Source organism: Dipodomys spectabilis, unplaced genomic scaffold (genome assembly GCF_019054845.1).
Source record: "Dipodomys spectabilis isolate Male_0828 unplaced genomic scaffold, ASM1905484v1 ptg000669l, whole genome shotgun sequence".
Taxonomy (NCBI): domain Eukaryota; kingdom Metazoa; phylum Chordata; class Mammalia; order Rodentia; family Heteromyidae; genus Dipodomys; species Dipodomys spectabilis.
The window spans coordinates 881,787-887,813 of NW_024871346.1; positions in this window are offsets into that span (position 1 = coordinate 881,787).

A 6,027-nucleotide genomic window follows, 5' to 3' on the forward strand; every position below is an offset into this window, starting at 1 on the left:
TTGGTTCTGGGGAGGTAGAAATCATTCAATCCAGGGAGAAATGAGCATTCCAACTTGGGTGTGACAAGTCCCAGAGGCTCCGGCCTCTGACAACACACAGTCCCAGCTCTGAGACCTCCCTGATCTCACCTTGAACGGTAACCCCGAGTGCCTAGCACTGTGACCTCTTGCCTCTGTGCACTTTTCTGGATTGGGACAGTCGTAAACTTCATCGATGTCCACACTGTATTGGACACTTGAAGCTAATCATTCTCCCAAAACAATGTCCATCAAACAAGAGAGGGTGCAGTTTTAGAGGAACAGGGTGGCTGATCCTTCAGTTTTGCATAAAAAATGAAGTACGCCTTACAGGAAGAAAATCCTCAAGGCTGAAGCTTACTTCTAGAAAGCGGAAACACTGCTGTGAGCACGCTGCAGAGAGCTGGAGCTCTGGTTACACTCACCTGACGTCTGCCGCTCAGGTGAGAGAGCCCTTCCACGCAGGCTCCTTAACTCATTTGACCTCACAACCAATCAGGAACCTCACACTGGGCCCGTTGCCGGGTGATACATTACAGCCAACAGCAAATCTCTGGCACATTCCCCTACAAGCCTCAAACAACTTCCTTCTCAGAGTCAACCCGCCACACTCCCCAGCTTTTACCAGGATTTGCCTCATGTGCCGTGTTACACGTTATACCTGTCACCAACTCCTGATCTTCTGGGATCACTGTGACCTGCGTCCCTGCCACCCTACTTTCGAGGATTCTCACTGGTACACAGAGGCCAGCAAAGCCCTTCATTCCCAGCCACCTCCCCAGGGGTCCGCTTGGACTGACTCAGTGCAGCCCGTTGGAAAGAAAATGAGGGGACCACAGGGCAGATCCCTGGATCCTTCTGGGCGCCTGAGAGATGACACATTTCCAGAAGCCCGCCCCAGCTCCACGACGACGTGTCTGGCTGGTCAACACTTCTCACCTCCTTCCCCAGACGAGCGCTAGGAGCGGGTACCTCTGCAGCCTGAGTTTTTCTAGTTGCCACACTTACAAAAGAAGAAGAAAGTGAAATTCATTTTTCATTTTTTATTATGGTAAAATGTGCGGGACATCAGATTCTCCGCGTCAGCCACGCGGTTCGGCAGCACTTAGTGCATCCACAGCACCGAGCGGCCGCCGCCACTGTCCACTCCCACAGCCGTCGTCATTGGACGCGGCCGCTCTCCACTCACAACTCATCTTTCACCAGGGAAGGATCTGGGGTTTGCCTCAAGTGTGATGGGAAACCCTGGCCACCCCCATGTAGGGGTATGCTATTGCTATTTCCTTTTGTTGTTGTTGTTGTTGGTCATGTGGGTCTTGAACTCTGGGCCTGGGTGCTGCCCCTGAGCTCTTCAGCTCAAAGTGAGCACTCTGCCAATTGAGCCACAGCGCTACTTCTGGTTTTCTGACAGTTAAATGGAGATGCGAGTCTCATGGACTTTCCTGCCTGGGCTGGCTTTGAACCACGATCCTCAGATCTCAGCCTCCTGAGTAGCTGGGATTACAGGCGTGAGCCACCGGTGCCTGGGTGCTATTTCTTTTTCAAGCGCATTCTGCTTGTGGAAGAGAACCCAGTTCCTCAGCCTTGGGTCTTCAGGGCCTTCCCCGAGTTCTAACCGCCACTGCTCTGTCGAAGCACCCTGCTGCATGCGCTGTTCTCCTTCCCAAATCTGTCCATTGTCCCTCCGTCTGCGGCCTTCCTCTGCTAGTCCACACAGGCGTGGTAAACTGGCACCCCTCACCCAACGGGCAGAAGAGATTTGGCTCCTATCTTTGTGTGCATACAGCATAGATTACACAACATGCAGCACATGTCTTCAGATCCCAAGGTGATGCACATTATGTTCATGTACATAGGTAAATGCAGACTGCGTGAAAAGTCTGATTCTGCCTCCCTGCTCTGTCTCAAAGAACTGAATGCTCATTATGACCCCGTTATCTGAGTCTTCAAACCTAACTACTCTGAATTCTGCGTGCCACAAAGACCAAAGCCCTGGGCAGTCCTCCAAGGATCTAGGTTGGCAATGCTGAACAGCCAAAAGCTTTCTTTTTGGTCAAGCTGGAGTGATAAAGAGCACCAATAACATGTGACTCAGTGGTTAAGAACCTCAAGGAGGGGCTGGGAAGGTGGCTCAGTGGTAGCGCGCTCGCCTTGCATGCCTGAGGCCCTGGGTTCGAGTCCTCAGCACCACATAAGCAAAAAGAAAAAAGCCGGAAGTGGCGCTGTGGCTCAAGTGGCAGAGCGCTACCCTTGAGCTGAAGAGCTGAGGGACAGTGTCCAGGCCCAGAGTTCAGGCCCCACGACCAGACCCCCCCCCCAAAAAAAAGAACCTCAAGGATCTCAGCTACCCTTCAATATCCTGGTATAGAAACGATGAAGCTGCCAGAGTCCTCAAGAAACACAGCCCCACCTCCAGATGCACAGTTCTTCCCTTACAATGTCAAAAGCATTCTATTCCTTTTGTTAGCAGAAACTTGAGGTCCGAGGAGGTCCTGAAACGGGAAAAGGCCTATGTGAAGCCTCTGCGGGCCAAGTTTGGGTTTGTGATGTTGTCACAAAAATAAGAAGTTTAGGATACACGGAGTAGAGACCAGAAAAGAAGGCAGAACAAGGAAAGAATGGTCACACCAAAGACAGTGTGGGCACATCTGGTAAGAGGTTACTGGGTGCCCCCACATCTGGGGGGTTCATGGTGGGAAAGGGGGAAGGGAACATACTTGAGTCGGCCTTGGGTGCTTGCTCCTCTCTGGATCTGGACGATTGTTCTAACTGTTCCACTGACTTTATCAGTTGGATTCAGAAAGACCAAGTCTGGCCCAACCAGTTTATTAAGTCAGGTCCTCGTGACCACATGTCTAGTTTTCCTTGGATGGTCTTTTTTTCTTCTTCTCTCCAAACACTTCTGTGATAAAGGAGTCATTTCACCAGATCCTCCCCAGGGGGAAGAAGGAGTCCTTGCCCAGTTCAGCCCGGCTTGAGCAAGGTCAGGAGCAGAGTCTGAGGCCTGCGGAGAGCTGGCTCCTGACAGTCCCTGAGTTCCTGGCTCGGCTTTCTCAAGCCTCACTGAGATTTCTGACCCAGAGGCCTGGGCTCTAAAGCCTGCGACCGGCTCACCAGCCCGGGGCCAGGCCAAGAAGGCTGGGAGCATCCCGCCATCAAACCGCTTCCGGTGCCTTTAAGTCTCCCCCACCCCCAGGGGGCCCTGGGAGTGGGGAGGGGAAGGGGGAGGGAGGGGGAGGAGGGGGGAGGAGGGGGGAGGAAGGGGAGGAGGGGGAGGGGAGGAGAGGAGAGGGGAGGGAGGGGGAGGGAGTGGGAGGGGAGGGGAGGGAGGAAGGAAGAGGGGGAGGGAGGAAGGAAGGGGAGGGGGAGGGGAGGGGGAGGGGAGGGGTGCCCCTGGCGGCCCCGGAACCGCTAGGCCTCGCGCCCTTGGGGTGGCAACCTTAGGGAGGACAGCCGCAGACCTTCTCTCCGTCCCCCGTTTTGTGGGTTCGCTGACCCCGCGGTGGGGGCGCCCCCCGCCCCGCCCCCAGACCCCCCCCCCGCCCCGCCCCGTCGCGGGGCCCCGGCGATCCGCACGCTCCAGCCCCAGCCGCAGGGGCTCTGGGAGCCAGGGGGCGCGGAGCGCGGGGTGCGGGCGGCGGCCGGCCATCCTCCGGGATGAACCTCGCGCTCCCGACCCCCGGCCCCCTCCCCGCTCCGCCTCTCCCCCCTCCCCGCCTCCCCCCCTCCCCCGCTCCGCCTCTCCCCCCTCCCCGCCTCCCCCCCTCCCCGCTCCCCTCCCCCCACCGCTCCTCCCCGCTCCTCCCCGCTCCTCCCCGCTCCTCCCCGCTGGGTCGCGAGGACCCGGCCGGTCAGCGCCCCGGAGTAACCCCGCGTGCGGGCGGGGCGAGCGCGGAGGCCACGCCCCCGCCGGAGGCGCCGCCCCCGGAGCACGGTGATTGGCGGATGAGGCCGCGGGATGAATGGGGTGACCGCGTGGGGGGGCCGAGAGGGCCGCGGGGCGGGCGGGGGAGCGGAGGCTCCGCCCTAGCTGCGGGCGGTTAACGGTCCTCGCGCCCGCGAGGCGTGGGAAGAGCCGGCGGGGGCGTGGGGCCGGGCCGGCCTCGGTTCGCGCAGCCCGGAAGGGAAGGGCCAGAGGGCTGCAGTCGGATGGGGGAGGGCGGAGGACGGGGAGCGGGCGGGCCCGGGGGGTGGGGGGATCCGAGGGGGGGTCCTCCGAGGGGGGTCCCCGAGGGGGGTGGTCCTCCGGGGAGTGGTCCTCCGGGGGGTCCCGAGCGGGGTCCTGGGGGGGGGGTCTTGTGGGGGGGGGTCCCCGAGCGGGTCCTCCGGGTTCGCGCTCCTCGTCCGGAGGAGTCCAGGCACGCCTCGTGTGCGGGCCCGGCGCCAGCCAGCGGGCCGGCCTCGAAGGGCCGAGGAGGAGCCCGGTGAAAACGGGGCGACCCGCGGCCCAGGGGAGGGAAGGGGGCCTGGAGGAGGGGAACCAGGGGGAGGGCGGCCGGGGGGGAGGGGGACGGGAGGGGGGATCCAGGGGGAGGGGGCCGGAGGGGGGGAGCCAGGGGGAGGGGGCCCGAGGGAGGGGAGACCCCCCCCAGGCCTGGCCGGCCCCACCGGCCGCCGCCCTTTTCTCGCCCTTTCCCGGTGGCTTTGTCGGATTCTGTGGATAGGCGCCCCCCAAGGAGCGGGGGACCCCAGGGCCGTCCCAGTTCTCGGACCTCCTGGCAGTCAGGGCCGGGTTAGGATCCAGCCGTGGCCGTGGGTGGTGCAAGCGGCCTGCACGCTCCGGGCCAGCCCAGCTGGAGCAGCAGGGAGGGGGACGGCTGGAGATGCTGAGTGGGGACGGCAGGGAGGCCAGGCCCGGAGGGAAGCCCCTCCCCAGGAGCCGCTCACCCGCCCACAGCCCGGCCGCGGGGACTCGTTCCCACCCGGGCCAGTGTTTTCCTGTAATGCGAGGGGAAAAAACATTGGGGAAAGGAAAATTCTTGTGACTTTTGGCTAGTTACCAAAAAACCCGAAAGGGCATGCTCGGATACTCTGCTATGACAGAGTGAACTGTATTGTCATTGTCTCTACATTTGTTTTTAACAGTAAAAATGGATGTTATCTATAACAAATTATCTTCAAACTGGCTGGCCTGAGCAACTTTTGGTTGTTGTTGTAATCTCAAAGCTTCTGCAGGGGAGGAATTAAATAGTTTCTCTTGGTGGATTCTTTGCAGCAGAAAATGACAGAATGGAAACGGGACTGTGCTGGGCCTGTGGTGTCCGAGGCTTCATTTGAAAGCTACCTCCATGTTCACATCTGGTAACTGCAGGACTGGGGTTCAGGGTTGGTAGAAAACCAATCTTAATTCCTTCCATGCTGGGTATCTATCGCATAGTACTTTGCTTTTGCATTATCAAGACCTAGAAGCTAAGAAGCTATAGAAAGGGTGCTGATTAGAGAGTAGGATCCTTTTTTTTTTTTTCTTTATACCATGTTCCCCAAAGGAGTCTCAGACGGCAGAGATTATTGGGAGGCACACCAGGTGCTGTCCACTGTGTGATCAAGGCACCATAAAGTGACAAGAATGTGAGGCTTCATGCCTATGCTGAAACAGCCAGTGTTCTTGGAGGTATGAATCACGCGAAGTGCGTTCTGAGCTGGACAGACACGTGCGCTGCTGTCCACCTGGCACACCATCATGCTAGAAAAACACGGATGAATGACACGTTTGCTGCCCTTTATTAAGACAGATATGGGCAAGCATCTACAGTAGCACCACATACACACACACACACACACACACACCTGCCCTGTGGGGAAGGGAGGAAAGAAACTTTTTGTTCTAGGTCACATTCCAGGAAGGGACAGGTTATGGAGGGAGGAAAGGGGAAGCGACCTTACACATGCAGAGACTAAAACAGTCACCCTAGGCAGCAACAGGATGACTTGTATTTCCAAAACTTTGAAGTGGCCTAAAAATTGCTCCCAAATTTATGCTGAGAGGCTGTTTGGCAAAATTTTCAGTAT